The sequence below is a fragment of the Macaca mulatta genome, chromosome 20 (genome assembly GCF_049350105.2).
Source record: "Macaca mulatta isolate MMU2019108-1 chromosome 20, T2T-MMU8v2.0, whole genome shotgun sequence".
Taxonomy (NCBI): domain Eukaryota; kingdom Metazoa; phylum Chordata; class Mammalia; order Primates; family Cercopithecidae; genus Macaca; species Macaca mulatta.
This window is the reverse complement of record NC_133425.1, coordinates 84926951-84944725: the sequence shown is the minus strand read 5'-3', so window position 1 is coordinate 84944725 and position 17775 is coordinate 84926951. Positions and strand designations below refer to the sequence as shown.

At 51.4% G+C, this 17775-nt stretch overlaps 3 long non-coding RNA genes across 4 annotated transcripts; 1 reads left to right on the top strand and 2 right to left on the bottom strand.

The window, feature by feature from the left end:
* Nucleotides 1–4076: 4076 nt before the first annotated feature.
* LOC144338210 (uncharacterized) lies at nucleotides 4077–17623 on the bottom strand. The gene is made up of 3 exons (XR_013412173.1): nucleotides 17245–17623; nucleotides 4935–6195; nucleotides 4077–4351 (listed from the first exon to the last, which is right to left on the bottom strand). It is a non-coding gene; the product is annotated as an uncharacterized LOC144338210 (long non-coding RNA).
* Nucleotides 7216–9741, bottom strand: LOC144338223 (uncharacterized). Its single transcript, XR_013412187.1, has 2 exons — nucleotides 9393–9741; nucleotides 7216–7687 (listed from the first exon to the last, which is right to left on the bottom strand). It is a non-coding gene; the product is annotated as an uncharacterized LOC144338223 (long non-coding RNA).
* Nucleotides 8616–13433, top strand: LOC144338209 (uncharacterized). Of its 2 annotated transcripts, none has more exons than XR_013412172.1 (3): nucleotides 8616–9807; nucleotides 10133–10496; nucleotides 12604–13433. It is a non-coding gene; the product is annotated as an uncharacterized LOC144338209 (long non-coding RNA). The 2 variants fall into 2 exon arrangements; XR_013412171.1 differs by lacking the exon at nucleotides 12604–13433 and adding an exon at nucleotides 11484–11610 and having other exon boundaries at nucleotides 10133–11115.
* Nucleotides 17624–17775: the final 152 nt, after the last annotated feature.

Genomic DNA, 17775 nt, shown 5'->3' with positions numbered 1-17775 from the left:
CCCAAAGTGCTGGGATTACAGGCGTGAGCCACCGTGCCCAGCCTCAAATAGTAATACTTAACATTCTGGAGACAGAAGTTGATCTTTGGGACTTTTTTTTGGTTTTAAGATCTAGGCTGGTTGGGGCGGTGGCTCACGCCTGTAATCCCAGCACTTTCAGGGGCCGAGGCGGGCGGATCATGAGGTCAAGAGATTGAGGCCATCCTGGCTAACATGGTGGAACCCCGTCTCTACTAAAAATAGAAAAAATTAGCTGGGCGTGGTGGCAGGCGCCTGTAGTCCCAGCTACTCGGGAGGCTGAGGTAGGAGAATCACTTGAACCCGAGAGGCAGAGACTCCATCTCAAAAAAAAAAAAAATCTAGGCTTCTGGCTGGGTGCTAAGGCCCATGCCTGTAATCCCAGCACTTTGGGAGGGCATGGCAGGCGGATCACTTGAGGTCAGGAGTTCAAGACCAGGCTGGCCAACATGGTGAAACTGTCTCTACTAAAAATACAAAAAGATTAGCCAAGCGTGGTAGCAACCCACCTGTAGTACCAGCTACTCGGGAGGCTGAGGCATGAGAATCGCTTGAACCTGGGAGGTGGAGGCTGCAGTGAGTTAAGATCGTGCCACTGTACTCCAGTCTAAGTGATGAGTGAGACCCTGTCCTTTTTTTTTTTTTGAGACAAGGTCTCACTCTGTAGCCCAGGCTGGAGCGCGATCTCAGCTCACAGCTCACTGCAGCTTTGCCTCCCAGGTTCAAACGATTCTCCTGCTTCAGCCTCTCGAGTAGCTGGGATGACAGGCATGAGCCATTGCACCAGACCGACTTGTCTCAAAAAAAAAAAAAAAAAAAAAAAAAAGGATCTAGGCTTCCTTATTACTATCTGAAGAAATAATTACATGTTTGCTTCTTTCCAAATTTGGCAGTAACTAAACGTAAAAATTTTTTTTTTTTTGAGACAGAGTCTTGCTCTGTCGCCCAGGCTGGAGTGCAGTGGCTGGATCTCACCTCACTGCAAGTTCTGCTTCCCGGGTTCCCGCCATTCGCCTGCCACAGCCTCCTGAGTAGCTGGGACTACAGGCGCCGGCCACCTCACCCGGTAATTTTTTGTATTTTTTAGTAGAGACAGGGTTTCACTGTGTTAGCCAGGATGGTCTTGATCTCCTAACCTCACGATCCGCCCATCTCGGCCTCCCAGAGTGCTGGGATTACAGGAATGAGCCACCGCACCCGGCCAACAAAAATCTTTTGAAGCACATTTGCTTTTGCAGTTAGCCTGTTGGTCTCCAGAGTTCCTGTACTGCTGTGCCCATGATGGCCGCCAAAGCTGCACCCATGGTGACTCTTCCTGCTGAAGCAAAGCCCCGCAGGACAATAAGGTATGTGTTGAGTATTAGGATGTCTTACATAAAACATGTTACCTTGTGGAATGCTTGAAAACAAACAAGTTCATCTCTGTAAATTTTAGTAAATTTTCTTCCTGAAGCTCTTTCTTGGGGAAAATTACTTCTCATATCACTTGTTAACTGGGCTTTACTCACCCCATGTACAACCAGATTTTATTTTTCTTTAAAAGATGGGGCCGGGCGTGGTGGCTCATGCCTGTAATCCCAACATTTTGGGAGGCCAAGGTGGGTGGATCACCTGAGGTCAGGAGTTGGAGACCAGCCTGGCCAACATAGTGAAACCTCGTCTCTACTAAAAATACGAAAATTAGCTGGGTGTGGTGGCAGGCGCCTGTAATCCCAGCTACTTGGGAAGCTGAGGCAGGAGAATTGCTTGAACCTGGGAGGCGGAGCTTGCAGTGAGCGAAGATCGCACCACTGCACTCCAGCCTGGGCGACAGAGTGACATTCCATCTCAAAAAAAACAAAACAAAACAAAACAAAAAACGCTGGGCGCGGTGGCTCACGCCTGTAATCCCAGCACTTTTTTTTTTTTTTTTTTTTTTTTTTGAGACGGAGTCTTGCTCTGTCGCCGAGACTGGAGTGCAGTGGCCGGATCTCGGCTCGCTGCAAGCTCCGCCTCCCGGGTTTACGCCATTCTCCTGCCTCAGCCTCCCAAGTAGCTGGGACTACAGGCACCCGCCACCTCGTCCGGCTATTTTTTTGTATTTTTTACTAGAGACGGGGTTTCACTGTGTTAGCCAGGATGGTCTCGATCTTCTGACCTCGTGATCCGCCCGTCTTGGCCTCCCAAAGTGCTGGGATTACAGGCTTGAGCCACCGCGCCCGGCTAATCCCAGCACTTTGGGAGGCTGGGGCGGGTGGATCACCTCAGGTCAGGAGTTCGAGACCACCCTGACCAACATGGAGAAGCCCCGTCTCTACTAAAAATACAAAATTAGCCAGGTGTGGTGGCATGCGCCTCTATAATCTCAGCTACTCGGAGCTGAGGCAGGAGAATGGCTTGAACCCGGGAGGTGGAGGTGGTGAGCCGAGATCGCGCCATTGCACTCCAGCCCGGGCAATGAGCGAAACTCTCTCAAAAAAAAGAAAAAAAATGAACTTTCCATCTTTTTTTCTTTTTCTTTGAGATGGAGTTTCGCTCGTTGCCCAGGCTGGAGTGCAATGGCGCGATCTCGGCTCACCACCACCTCTGCCTCCTGGGTTCAAGCCATTCTCCTGCCTCAGCCCCGAGTAGCTGAGATTATAGAGGCGCGTGCCACCACACCCGGCTAATTTTGTATTTTCAGTAGAGATGGGGTTTCTCCATGTTGGTCAGGCTGGTCTCGAAATCCGGACCTCAGGTGATCCGCCTGCCTCGGCCTCCCAGAGTGCTGGGATTACAGGTATGAGCCACCACACCCGGCGGAAAGTCCATTTCTGCTAGCAAGAAACCTGTACAGGAATTTGAGCGTGACTAAATAATCATGTATTCCTCAGTGTTTCTTTAGACTGTTGGGTGTTGGACTTTGGACAGGTGTTCAAGGACCTGGAAGGGACAGCCTATGTCCTCTCCACGTGACGGGAATCCCCACGGCCCTGGGCAGTGCATTCCAAGTTCGCCAACGTGGCAACTTAAAACAACAAATACTTATCTCACTCTGTTTCTGAGGGTCAGGAATCTGGGAGCGGCTCGACTGGACCGTTTAGTCTCTTGGACTGGACGAGCTTGCAGTCCAGCTGATTGATGGCCAGGGCTGTGGTCGTCTGAAGCTTGACTGGTGCTGGAGGACCTGCATCGCGTCCAGGGTGGAGAACTCATGCAGCTGCTGCCAGGAGGCCTCAGCTCCTCGTCACGTGGGCCCTTCCCCAGAGCCAGTGACCAGAGGGCAGGAGCCACAGCCTTTTCTATCCTCAACTCAGAATTGACCGTCACCTCTGCCAAATTGGTCGCCAAAACCCACCCTTGGACAATGTGGGAGGGACTGGCTGGGGTGTGAGTATCCGGTGACGGGGTCATGGAGGGCCAGCTGGGCTGCTGAGCATATTGATGATTGTATTGAGATCTGCTCAGCAAGACGTATCCAGGCAGCTCCTCATGGCTCCTGACCATGTGGACCAGGCCCAGGCCCAGCCTTCACAGCCACACTGATCTACTCAGGAACAGAAAGTCAAACCTGTTAAGTCCGTCCTCTCGATTTGTATTTGGAAAAGAGACTTTGCCTTTCGGGTCCCAGAGCTAGAAGGGTGAACTGTGAAGAGAGCTGTTAGCATCTTTCCACCTGGCGAGGAAGCCAGCCACGGCTGAAGAGGACCAGGCCCACAGAGTGGAAAAGAAGGCAGGAGATGAGCGTCCCAGAGCCAGGCCTGTGTCCCTAGATCCAGTCCCTCGAAGGGGCTCCCTTTCATTTCCTCGTCATGAGCCAATCCCCTTTTTACTATGTTGCCTGTCTAAGTCCATTAGCTACTGGGCTGCTCACACTGGCCAGAGGCCTGGGGACCTTCCTGAACATCCCTGGCAAGGCTTCAGAAGCCTCATATGGGTTCAGCTACTAGGAAAGAAGAATCATCTCTGGGCATCAATTTATAGCCTATTCCTAAAAGTAACTAGTTTGAGGTGTCTCTGGTCCCAGGGAGAATTCCTTAGGGGAATGATACGCTATTTGAAGCGAGAAAAGGTTTGCTAGTCTGTGGCTGGTCTCCCAGTTTTATTTTTATTTATTTATTTTTTGAGACAGAGTTTCACTCGTTGCCCAGGCTGGAGTGCAATGGTGCATTCTTGGCTCACCACTGCAACCTCCATCTCTGGGGTTCAAGTGATTCTCCTGCCTAGTCTCCCAAGTAGCTGGGATTACTGGCGCCTGCCACCAAGACTGGGTAATTTTTATAGTTTTTAGTAGAGATGGGGTTTCACCATGTTGGCCAGGCTGGTCTCGAACCCCTGACCTCAGGTGATCTGCCTGCCTCGGCCTCCCAAAGTGCTGGGATTGTAGATGTGAGCCACTGCACCTGGCCTGGTCTCCCAGTTTTGAATGTGCCATGTAGCCAACAGGATGCTATGTTTGCTTGTCTCTGGGATACAGCCAGTCATCAGATGGTTGTGTCTTCACCGTTTCATTCCCAGCCAGCCACTGTCAGCTGAACTGCTCCCTGATGCCTGCTGGACAGAACCTGGAGTCTCCCTTGAGGATGGCGGTCTCATGCCATCAGGCCTTATCATTAGGTGACAGGTTATCACTGGCTTGTGGCCGTTGGAGGTTCTCAGCACATCAGCAGTGGATCTGCTGCTCGGGAGTTTCCCATGAACCACATTGGAATTTTGACAGCCACAGCTAACAGGGAAGAGGCTCGGTGACCAGTGACACATCCCGGCCTTTTCTGCCAACACCTAAAAGAAACTCTACTTGGCTGGGTGCGGTGGCTCACGCCTGTAATCCCAGCACTTTGAGAGGCTGAGGGAGGTCGATCACTTGAGGTCAGGAGTTCGACACCAGCCTTGCCAACATGGTGAAACCCCATTGCTACTAAAAAAATGCAAAAAAAAAAAAAAAAAAAAAAAAAAACCGGGAATGGTGGCACGCACCTGAAATTCCAGCTACTCCGGAGGCTGAGGCAGGAGAATCGCTTGAACGTGGGAGACAGAGGTTGTGGTGAACCAAGACTGCACCACTGCACCCAGCCCGGGCAACAGAGCCAGGATCTGTCGGGGTTTCTGGATGAGAAGTTTTGAGGGGATTGATGAGAAGCCAGTGTGGTTGCAGAGGATGAAGGGACTGGAGACGAAGGATATTTTCTGTAGGATAACAGGGAGTGGCCTGTAACAGATACTTGCCGAGGGACCATACTGCGCTAGGCAGTGTCCTAGAAAACAACAATGCCTGTCCTCAGTGAGCTTCCATTCTATTGAGGGAGAGAACGAAAACAAGCCCAGCAAACAAGGCACATGGTGAGCAAGACAACGAGAGGCCTTGGAGACAGAGTCTGAGGTGCCATAGGCAGGGCAAACTTCATAGAAAAGAGGATTTGACCCAAACATTTAAAAATTTTTTGGAGCAATGTTGCCAAGGCTGGTTTCCAACTCCTGGGCTCAAGCGATCCTCCCACCTCCGCTTCCCAAAGTGCTGGGATCACAGGCGTGAGGCACTGCACCCGGCCAAATGACTAGTTTAGAAAGGGACTTTAAAGCCTTCACTGAGATGCGGTGCGGGAGCAAAGGGAAGCACATCCCAGGGCAGAAGAGGCTGCCCAGACAGAGGCCTGGCCAGCCCCATCGGTGTGGCCAGTTGGGAGGGGGCAGGGAGTGCTGCAGAGTCTGAGGGCGAGTGTTGCTGAGGACGAATAAAGTCTGTGGTGAAAGCATTACTGGCTGCCGGGAGGAGAATGGACTCTAGAGAGGCCAGAGGTGGGAGTGTGAGGCCAGGGAGGAGGGCGGCGGCTTCTGCAGCAGTGCCAGAAGGGAGGAATCCTGGCAGGACTGAGGCACGGGGCTGGCTCTCCAAGAGGCTCCAGTAAAGCCTGGGGTGTCTTGGTGCCCACTCTGGGCTGCTTTCTCTGATCTGCAGCCCCAGGAAGAGAGAAGCCAGCAGAGGCCAGCATGTGGCTGCTGGTGGCCCAGCTGCTGAGGGGGATGAGGGTGAGTCCCCAGACCAGCCTCTGAAATGCCAGGACAGGGCCACAGATGCCAGGCTCAGTGTGGACGTGGAGCAGGAGGAGGGCTTTCTTTTCGCTGTAACTTAAAGGGCTGGTCTGACAAGGAACAGGTGGTCATTTCCATATAGAATATCCACCCTGGCTGGCCCACTTCAGACCTCCTCACCTGGCGGACCTGTGGACAAACAGAACCACGAGTGAACTCAGGCTGCTGCTGGGATTTTCCTGGGGTGCTCTCAGCAGCCCTTCGGAGACCAGCATGTGTTTCTGGTTTCTGGAACGCTCCGCGAGCTCTGGCTGGGGAGTACAAGGGCTGATCAGGTGAAGTTTGAGATTATCCGGAGATGGAAGGGTACTTTGGCTTTACATACACCTTGAACCAAAGCATGCAGTTTGGGTTTTACCATCCCTGTCCCTTATGTGTGTTTTTTTATTTTTTTATTTTGAGACAGAGTCTCGCTCTGTCGCCCAGGCTGGAGTGCAGTGGCACGATCTTGGCTCACGGCAACCTCTGCCTTGCAGGTTCAAGTGATTCTCCAACCTCAGCCTCCCAAGTAGCTGGGACTATAGGCGCCTGCCACCACGCCCGGCTAATTTTCTGTATTTTTAGTAGAGATGGGTTTTCACCGTGTTAGTGAGAATGGTCTCGATCTCCTGACCTCATGATCCGCCCACCTCAGCCTCCCAGAGTGCTGGAAGCCACCACGCCCGGCCTGTCCCTGCTGTTTTATGTTTTATTTAGCTTGACAGTTTACTCTGGCCTTAAGGCAGTCCTATATGAAGTTACAGTTTCGTAAACACAACAGACAAAATAGAACAAACTCCATAGACTATGTTTGCGACACTTTACCAGTAAATGGAAGAACCGAAGCACTTGTCCAGGAGGATCTGGGCTAAGACAACACCATTACTCCACGGGGCCCAGAGGAGCCGGCCTCCCTGCAGCGTGGAGACGGTGCACAGGACCACTGAGGAATGGCTGACAGTAGTTTAAAACTAAAACTGGAACAGCCAGTAGCATTTCTATATTTAACTCATACAAAATATATTCTTTAATGTTTCTGAAAAAAATTTAAACTTGGCAGAGTAAAACCGGGTTTCAGTAATAAAATGTATTAATTTATATGACACTGAGCACCTATGCCCTCTCTGTGTGTTTTTTTTTTTTTTTGAGACGGAGTCTCGCTCTGTCGTCCAGGCTGGAGTGCAGTGGCGCGATCTCGGCTCACTGCAAGCTCCGCCTCCCAGGTTCACGCCGTTCTCCTGCCTCAGCCTCCCAAGTAGCTGGGGCTACAGGTGCCCACCACCACGCCTGGCTAATTTTTTGTATTTTTAGTAGAGAGGGGGTTTCACCGTGTTAGCCAGGATGGTCTCGATCTCCTGACCTCGTGATCTGCCCGCCTTGGCCTCCCAAAGTGCTAGGATTACAGGCGTGAGCCACCGTGCCCAGCCTCTGTGTTGTTTTGTTTTGTTTTTCTAAGACGGAGTCTTGCTCTGTTCCCAGGTTGGAGGACCGTGGCATGATCATGGTTCACTGCAGTGTTACCCTCCTGGGCTCAAATAAGCCTCACATCCAGCTGGGTTTTTACTTTTGGTAGCGTTGAGGTCTTGCTATGTTGCCTAGGCACTTGCAGTGTTGCCCTCCTCACCTCAAACAATCCTCCCACCTCAGCCTCCCAAAGTGATTCCTGCTTCTTAACATATGAAACATTACCTGTTAAATTTCCTGGAAATGTTATTAATAACATCTTCTGGCTGGGTGCAGTGGCTCATGCCTGTTAACCCAGCAATGTGGGAGGCAAAGGCAGGATTGCTTGAGCCCAGGAGTTCGAGACCAGCCTGGGCAACATGGTGAGACCCTGTCTCTACAAAAAAAAGAAAAAAAAATCGCTGGGGGTGGTGGCATGTAGATCTAGTCCCAGCTACTCCGGAGGCTGAGGTGGGAGGATTGCTTGAGCCTGGGAGGTCAAGGCTGTAGTGAGCCTTGATTTTGCCACTGTACCCCAGCCTAGGTGATAGAAACCCTGTTTCAAAAAACAAAAAACCAAAGAAACAATTTTTCCAGACAAAAGTATCTGTGAGTTTTACACATTTTAAAAGGGAACTTGTCATATGAGACTCATGGCTCACGCCTGTAATCCCAGCACTTTAGGAGGCTGAGGCAGGTGGATCACCCAAGGTCAGGAGTTCAAGACCAACCTGGCCAACATGGTGAAACCTCATCTCTACTAAAAATAGGAAAATTAGCCCAGCGTGGTGGCACATGCCTGTAATCACAGCTACTCAGGAGGCTGAGGCAGGAGAATCAGTTGAACACGGGAAGTGGAGGTTGTAGAGAGCCGATATCGTGCCACTGCACTCCAGCCTTGGGCGACAGAGCGAGACTCTGTCTCAATAATAATAATAATAATAATAATGATAATCATCCCTTGCAAGCCCTCTCTAGCTGAGAAATCCTTTTTTTTTTTTTTTTTTTTTTTTTTTTGAGGCGGAGTCTCGCTCTGTCGCCCAGGCTGGAGTGCGGTGGCGCGATCTCGGCTCACTGCAAGCTCCGCCTCCCGGGTTCCCGCCATTCTCCTGCCTCAGCCTCCCGAGTAGCTGGGACTACAGGTGCCGCCACCACGCCCGGCTAATTTTTTTGTATTTTTAGTGGAGACGGGGTTTCATTGTGTTAGCCAGGATGGTCTCGATCTCCTGACCTCGTGATCCGCCCGCCTCGGCCTCCCAAAGTGCTGGGATTACAGGCTTGAGCCACCGCGCCCGGCCTAGCTGAGAAATCCTAAAGTACTGTTGAGGATTTGAGGAATGTGTTATTAAACCTTTACTGAATTCAGCACTAGTAAGAAGTTTTGAACTGGCTATCCTGTAGTATAAGCATTCTATTATTCCCAGAACTGGCCCAGCCAGGGGATGGCTGTCATGACGGCTTTAACCACATAACTCAGCTGAATTCCCAAGGGCTGATTTCCAGGGATGGACGGAGCCTCCATGGCCCATAAATCTTCGGCTGCTTCCCAAATCCAGGGAGCAGCTGGAAAGAGTATTGTGTCATGCACTGGATACATCACACACAGGAGAAGAGACTGGAGTCCTTGCTGGGATGGCGCTTGAGATGCGTTCGGTTTCCTCCCTGCTATTGCGGCAGTGCTTGGCACCGTGTCTCCACCCAGCAGGCACTGGAACCTTTGCTGAATGAGTGCACGACTAGTTTTCCCAACTAAGTCCCTGCTTTCTGCTGTCTGCAATTCATTACATAAAACACATCAGGCAGTGTTATGACAGCCTTACTAGGAAAAGTCCTGAGAAGTTTTCTTTTTTTTTTGAGATGGAGTCTCGCTCAGCAGTGGCGCGAGCTAGGCTCACTGCAACCACCGTCTCCTGGGTTTCTCCATGTTGACCGGGCTGCTTTTGAACTCCTGACCTGAGGTGATCCCCCCACCTCGGCCTCCCAAAGTGCTAAGATTACAGGCGTGAGCCACCGCACCCAGCGACTTTTTCTTTTTTTTTTTTTGTACTCCCAACCTTCCCGGTTGGATTATAAGTATGTAATTTGTGATATAATGAGAAAAAAACATATCATATACTTAGACTTTAAAATGACACCAAAACGGATAGGGCCATAATTAGGCAATAACAAGAAGTGAAAGGTACAGGCTGCACGTGGCAGCTTATGCCTGTGATCTTAATACTTTCAGAGGCTGAGGCGGGAGGGTTGAGTGAGCCCAGGAGTTTGAGGCTGCAGTGAGCTCCAGCCTGGGTGACAGAGCAAGACCCTGTCTCTAAAAAAGTAAAGGCCGGGCGCGGTGGCTCAAGCCTGTAATCCCAGCACTTTGGGAGGCCGAGACGGGCGGATCACGAGTTCAGGAGATCGAGACCATCCTGGCTAACACGGTGAAACCCCGTCTCTACTAAAATACAAAAAAAAAAATTAGCCGGGCGAGGTGGCGGGCGCCTGTACTCCCAGCTACTTGGGAGGCTGAGGCAGGAGAATGGCGTGAACCCGGGAGGCGGGGCTTGCAGTGAGCTGAGATCCGGCCACTGCACTCCAGCCTGGGCAACAGAGCTAGACTCCGTCTCAAAAAAAAAAAAAAATAAATAAAAAAATAAAAAAGTAAAAATGAAAACTAAGGGAAATAAAACGTGCAGGCTGTGGGGTGCTCGCCTGTGGTCTCGGCTACTCGGGAGGCTAAGGTAGGAGGCTCCTTCGAGCCTAGGAGTTTAAGACCAGCCTGGGCAACATAGTGAGAACTAATCTCTGGAAAACAAAAAGAGAAGAAAAGCAACAAAAGACATGTAAATTGGAAAGGAAGAATGAAAATTCTCCAGATAATATGACTTTTTTTTTTTTTTTTTTTTTTTTTTTTAAGACGGAGTCTCGCTCTGTCGCCCGGGCTGGAGTGCAGTGGCCGGACCTCAGCTCACTGCAAGCTCCGCCTCCCGGGTTCCCGCCATTCTCCTGCCTCAGCCTCCCGAGTAGCTGGGACCACAGGCGCCCGCCACCTCGCCCGGCTAGTTTTTTGTATTTTTAGTAGAGACGGGGTTTCACCGTATTAGCCAGGATGGTCTCGATCTCCTGACCTCGTGATCCGCCCGTCTCAGCCTCCCAAAGTGCTGGGATTACAGGCTTGAGCCACCGCGCCTGGCCGATAATATGACTTTTTAAAAGTCTAGCTGTTTACTTTTTTTTTTTCTTTTTGAGACAGAGTCTTGCTCTGTCACCCAGGCTGGAGTGCAGTGGTGAGATTTTGGCTCACTGAAACCTCCGCCTCCCAGGTTCAAGCAATTCTCCTGCCTCAGCCCCCCAAGCAGATGGGATTACAGGCGCCTGCCACCACGCCCGGCTAATTTTTGTATTTTTAGTAGAGATGGTTTTACCATGTTGGCCAGGCTGGTCTAGAACTCCTGACCTCAGGTGATCCACCCGCCTCAGCGTACCAAAATGCTGGGATTACAGGTGTGAGCCGCCGTGCCCGGCCTTTATTTTTTTGAGATGGAGTTTTGCTATTGTCACCCAGACGAGTGCAGTGGCGCGATCTCAGCTCACTGCAACCTTCACCTCCCGGGTTCAAACAATTCTCCCACCTCAGCCTCCTGAGTAGCTGGGATTACAGGCATGTGCCACCATGTCCAGCTAATTTTTGTATTTTGAGTAGAGAAACGGTTTCACCATGTTGGCCAGGCTGGCCTCGAACTCCCGACCTCAGGTCGCCCACCTCGCCCTCCCAAAGTGCTGGGATTACGGGCATACGTCACTGCACCCGGTCTAAATATGACTTTTTAAAAGTAGGTCGGCTGCGGTGGCTCATGCTTGTAATCCCAGCACTTTGGGAGGCCGAGGCCAGTAGCTCACCTGAGGTTGGGAGTTCGAGGCTAACCTGATTAACATGGAGAAACCCAGTCTCTACTCAAAATACAAAAATTAGCCGGGCATGGTGATGGGCACCTGTAATCCCAGCTACTGAGGCAGCTGAGGCGGGAGAATCACTTGACCCCGGGAGGCAGAGGTTACGGCAAGCCGAGATCAAGCCACTGCACTCCAGCCTGGGTGACAGAGCGAGACTTTGTCTCAAATTAAACAAAACAAAACAAACCAAAAAAAAAAAAAAAAAAAAAAAAGGCCAGGCGTGGTGGCTCATGCCTTGTAATCCCAGCACTTTGGGAGGCTGAGGTGGGCGGATCACGAGGTCAGGAGATCAAGACCATCCTGGCCAACATGGTGAAACCCTGTCTCTACTAAAACACAAAAAATTAGCTGGGTGTGGTGGTGCATGCCTGTAGTGCCAGCTATTTGGGAGGCTGAGGCAAGAGAATTGCTTGAACCACTGCACTGCAGCCTGGCGACAGAGCGAGACTCCATCTCAAAAAAAAAAAGTCTAGCTTTTTACCTTTTTTCAATACTTTTATATACATTTGAGGTTTATAACATGATGTTATGATGCTGGGCACAGTGACTCACACCTATGAGCCCAGCACTTTGGGAGGCTGAGGATGGGGGACTGCTTGAGACCAGGAGTTCGAGAGAAGCCTTAAAACATAGTGAGACCCCAGTCTCTAAAAAAAAAAAAATTTTAATTAGCTGGGTGTGGTGACTCACACCTGTGGTCCCAGCTACTCAGGAGGCTGAGCTGGGAGGATCCCTTGAGCTCAGGAATTTAAGGTTATAGTGAGTCTTGGTCACACTATTGCACTCCAGAGTGGGGGGACAGAGCGAGACCCCATCTCTAAAAGAAAAAAAGAAAAAAAAAAGGAAAAACAAACAAAAAAAGATGGTATATTTCATATTATGTGTATTTTACCACAATAAAAATTGGGGATAAAATAGAACAGAAAATAGTATTTGGCAATAGACACTGCAATTGATAGGGCTGCTGACGAAATATGGGATTTAGAGTTTTAAAAATTGGCCAGGTGCGGTGGTTAACGCCCATAATCCCAGCACTTTGGGAGGCAGCGGTGGGTGGATCACCTGAGGTCAGGAGTTGGAGACCAGCCTGGCCAATATGGTGAAACCCCATCACTACTCAAAATACAAAAATGAGCTGGGTGTGCTGGCGCACGCCTGTAATCCCAGCTACTTGGGCAGCTGAGGTAGGATTGTTTGAACCCAGGAGGTGGAGGTTGCAGTGAGCCGAGATCATGCCACTTCACTCCAGCCCAGGCCACAGAGCGAGACTCTGTCTCAGAACAAAACAAAACAAAAAACTGGGGTGTAGCTTTAGTGACGCTGAGGTCAGGGGCTCCCAGAATATCTGATATTGTTTCATCCCTCAGCTCCCCCTGCTTTTGAGTTCTGGAAGGTGATACCCCACAGTTATGGTAACTGGAAAGCAAGACACATCAAAATGTACTTTGAAATGAGCCTGGGTTCCAAATCCTAATGCTAGGAATGCTGGAAGCTGGGGCTGACCACAGGGCTGAGGCCAGGCCTGCCGGACTCAAATTGAGCTGTCAGTTCTCACCACAGGTCCTGGGGGAGGAGGCAGAGGGGAAAGGCCAGAGGTGGGCTTGCTCCGCCTATTTCTGCCACTTATGGAGAAGAGGAAGCAGAAAGAATGCAGGTGGCTGGGCGGCCTCCCTTCACAGTGACCTCTGGCCCATCTGTAAGGAAGAGGCAGAGGGTCCCACTGTGCACGCAGTTGCTGGTGGGTCCACAGCAGAGAGTGGGGTGTCATGCAGGAGCAGGACTGTGGAGGAGCCTTGCAAGCCTTTCCTTAGGCGCAAAATGAAGTCTGCACATCCCTTCCCAGAAGGGCGGCTGTCCCACATCTGGGAGAGCCTGGCACTGGGCTCTTCCCCATGGGCCACCACATCTGGGAGAGCATCGTCAGAGGCAGTGCCTGAGTGTTTGGCTACCCAAACTGGGTCTTTCCTGGAGCCACATGTGGCTGAGGTTCAATGAACAATTAGCTTCTTTGTTTCAGGGAAGAGAGACACCCGAGAATGTAAGAACCTTTGTCAGGGACTTAGTTGGGTTCACAGCTCAATCCACAGCGCTTAGGTCAGTAAGTGGTAAGTGGCAGGCTCCGAATCAGTGTCTGCTGAATGAATTCAAGAGCTCAGGGTGGGGCGGGCTGGGTTATAGTAAACACAGTTGCAGAGCAGCAATGGAGGCATCCCGGGGTGGGTACTGTAAGGACCAGGCCTTACCGGGGAGGCTGGGATGCTCTGGAGACGGAAGGTGACGCCAGGAGTGTTTTTCCTAGACAGCACCTGGACCACCTTGGTGCACACTTTTTTTTTTGAGACGGAGTCTGGCTCTGTCGCCCAGGCTGGAGTGAGTGGCGCCATCTTGGTTCACTGCAAGCTCCGCCTCCCGGGTTCCCGCCATTCTCCTGCCTCAGCTTCCCGAGTAGCTGGGACCACAGGCGGCCGCCACCACACCCGGCTAGTTTTTTGTTTTTTTTGTTTTTTTTTGGTAGAGACGGGGTTTCACCGTGTTAGCCAGGATGGTCTCGATCTCCTGACCTCGTGATCCACCCATCTCGGCCTCCCAAAGTGCTGGGATTACAGGCGTGAGCCACCGCACCCGGCCTTTTTTTTTTTTTTTTTGAGACGGAGTCTCGCTCTGTTGCCCAGGCTGGAGTGCGGTGGCACGATCTTGGCTCACTGCAAGCTCCGCCTCCCGGGTTCACGCCATTCACCTGCCTCAGCCTCCCGAGTAGCTGGGACTACAGGCGCCACCACCACGCCCGGCTAATTTTTTTGTATTTTTAGTAGAGACAGGGTTTCACCATGTTAACCAGGATGGTCTCGATCTCCTGACTTCGTGATCTGCCCGACTTGGCCTCCCAAAGTGCTGGGATTACAGGCTTGAGCCACCACGCCTGGCCAGGTGCACCCTTTTTTGTTGAGACCGAGTTTTGCTCTTGTTGCCCAGGCCTCCCGGGTTCAAGCGATTCTCCTGCCTCAGCCTCCCGAATAGCTGGGATTACAGGCACCCGCCACCATGCCCAGCTAATTTTTATATTTTTAGTAGAGACAGAGTTTCACCATGTCAGCCAGGCTGGCCTCGAACTGCTGACCTAAGGTCATCCACTCGCCTCGGCCTCCCAAAGTGCTGGGATTACAGGCGTGAGCCATTGTGCCCGGTTGGGTGCACACTTCTGAATCTCACTGCAGATCTACTGAATCAGAGTCTCCAGGGTGGGCCCAGGGGACCGCCTTAAAGAACACAAGCATCCCAGGTCAACTATTTGAGGATGCCCCATCGGGGCTCCAGATTAGGGTTTTGTAGATCTGGGGTTTTCTCTGGCCCACAGAATGTTTTAAAAATTAATTGCCCTTAATGAAATGTCCCATCAAAATTTAATTTCCAGTTTGGAGGCTGTGGCAGTGCTGGCTCTCCAGCAGCTGTCCCCACGGCCCCTGGGGTTGTGCTGGCCGCCTGGCCCTCCCCGGCCTCTCTGCATCCTCCCGTTGCTCTGTTTCTACTCAAACTACTATGACAGCTTCCCACCTGGCCTTTCTCCCTTCACGCTGTTTCCAGGGTGACGTTGTAAAATAGGAATCTGATCTTTAGGCCTTGCGTTGAAACCTTCACTGGTGCCCTGCTGCTATTAGGCCAGGGGCACAGCTGCACCCCAATGGCCTCCCTGCTCCTGCTTCCGTCTGGCTGTGGCTCTGGTTTCTGGTGCTGCTCCCCTCGTGCCCTGTACCCATTACCCACGCAGGAGGCCCAAAGAACATCTCAGACTTTAAGTGCACAAAACTCAACTCTTTTTTCACCCAAACCGCCCCTTCCTTAAAGCTGTCTTCCAGGCAATGCTAACCTCACCCTGAACCCTTCTTTTACAGCCCACAATACCTTACCGACTGTCTTCGGTCCAACCGTGGCTCTACTCCATCCACACCCCTGTTCCTGTGCGTTCCTCATCTCAGAGCCATCCTTTCATGCAAGTCTGACCATCCCCTACCTTCCCACAACCCACCTCGGTCTCCCAAAGTCCTGGGATTACAGGCGTGAGCCACCGCTCCCCGCCTCAAAGATTTTCTTTTTTTTTTTCAGATGAGGTCTCATTCTGTTGCCCAGGCTGGAGTGCAGTGGCGTGATCTTGGCTCACTCCAACCTCCGCCTCCTGAGTTCAAGAGATTCTCCTGTCTCAGCCTCCCGAGCAGCTGGGACTACAGGCGTGCGCCACCACGCCCGGCTAATTTTGCATTTTTTTAGTAGAGATGGGGCTTCACCATATTGGCCAGACAGGTCTCGAACTCTTGATCTCATGATTCGCCCGCCTTGTCCTCCCAAAGTGCTGGGATTACAGGCATGAGCCACCACGTCCGGCCAAGATTTTCTAATTAATGCATTTCCTGGCTTCTTTCCCTTTACTCTGCATTTCTTTTCTCTATCATATAGGTTCTACTTCTGTCGAAATGCAGTTTGCTTTTACCTTAGTGTATTTTCAGATTCTGTTTCCGAGGCCAACTGCCTGCTTATTCATATTAATATTTTGTACTTTAAATTCGCTTGATAGCTGAGCATGGTGGTGCATGCCTGTAATCTCAGCTCCTCAGGCGGGAGGACCACTTGAGCCCAGGAGTTTGAAGCTGGACTGCGCTGACCGCACCTGTGAGCGCCACTGCCCCTCAGCCTAGGGGAAACATTGCCGAGTGCGAGCTTGACTGCTTAGGTTGACGTTTTTCAAATTTTCCCAATGATGAGTATTGTAAGGGCCCAAAATAAAAAAATACCAATGCCTAGTTCCCTCTCATCTAGAATAGTTCAATAGGTGATGATGGGGTCCAGGACTCTGAATTTCGTCCATTTTAGCAGATACTTCTTCCAGTGAGGCAAATATGGAAACCCTTGGATCACCTTTTCACGAACGCAGATCAGCCCATACATTGGCTGTTTTTATCAGGCGCTCACCCCTCGTCCAATGACGTGACTAGCTGTGGGTGGAGCCGGAAATCTGGCTGCCTAGAGAAGGCTGAAGGTCCAGTTACAGCATAACTAATGTTTCCACAGAGCTCCCATACGTGCCAAGCACCGTGGAACACACAGCCCCTTCATTTAATCTTCCCTATGGGCCTATGAAATAGGTGCTCCTGGCCGGCACCGTGGCTCATGCCTCTAATCCCAGCACTTTGAGAAGCCGAGGAGGGAGGGTCGCTTGAGTCCAGGATTTCAAGACCAGCCTGGGCAACACAGAGAGATCCTGTCTCTACGAAAACTTTAATAATTAGGCGGGCATGGTGATGCCTGGCTGTGGTCCTAGCTACTTAGTAGGCTGAGGTGGGAGGATCCTCTGAGCCCGGGAAGCGGAGGCTGCAGTTAGCACTGCACTCCAGCATGGGCGACAGAGTGAGACCTTGACTCAAAAAAAAAAAAAAAAAAAAAAAAAAGAAAAAGAAAAAGGTGCTACTTGTAGTTCCCATTTTACCCATCAAGAAACTGAAGATCTGAGAGACAAAGCCTGCAGGGTGACCGCTAGTCACTGGTAGGGCTGGGATTTGAATAGGGGCGGTTTAACAACTGATCTTTCAACCACACTGCGTGTTGCCCAACTGAAAAGGCCGTCCTCACGTCCTATTTACTCTGGACTTTGCAATTCCGTTATTTCGTAAATTGAGGCTTGTAAATAGCGTGCTAACCAGTTGTCTTAGCCCCCAGTAACATGCAGAATTGAAAAAGAAACTGAAAGGGGCACCGATTTTGTTCACCTTACTTTTTTGGTTTAGTTCTGGAGGAAAACACAGGTGCACTTAGAACAGGATCCACACTTACCAGAAGCTTAATTTTAGCTGCAAAGGAAACCAGTTCTCATCTACCTGTTTCGCGTGTTGGAGGATTAACTACCAAGGCAGGGGCTGCGGCGCGCCCGAGGGCCGTTCTCTTCGATGGCAGAGCAAGAGTCACCGCGCGGGAGCCCCGAGCGACCGCCCCGATGTCCCGGTCCCCTCCCCTGGCCGCCGCCCAGGGCTCTTCATGCCCCGTGACGCCCTCCAGGACAACGCGGCCGAAGGCCGGGCCTTCCGGGGGCCGAGCCGGACGTGGCCCGAGATGCCCGGGTGCCGGCAAAAGACCACGGGTACTCGACAGGCAACCGCCGCTCCGGCCCCTGGAGGCGGACGTTTTGTCTCGCAGCAGTTCAATACCAGATTTTGTTCCCAGAGCACATCCCCGTTGCTTCCGGCACTTGGAAAGACCAATCGTCAGGCCCGAGAATGCAAGACCCACCCTCCTTTGCGACGGAGGAGGCCAATCCAGTTGCTCGCTACTTCCAGTGTCGCGTGCGCCCTCACGCAGGACCCTGCC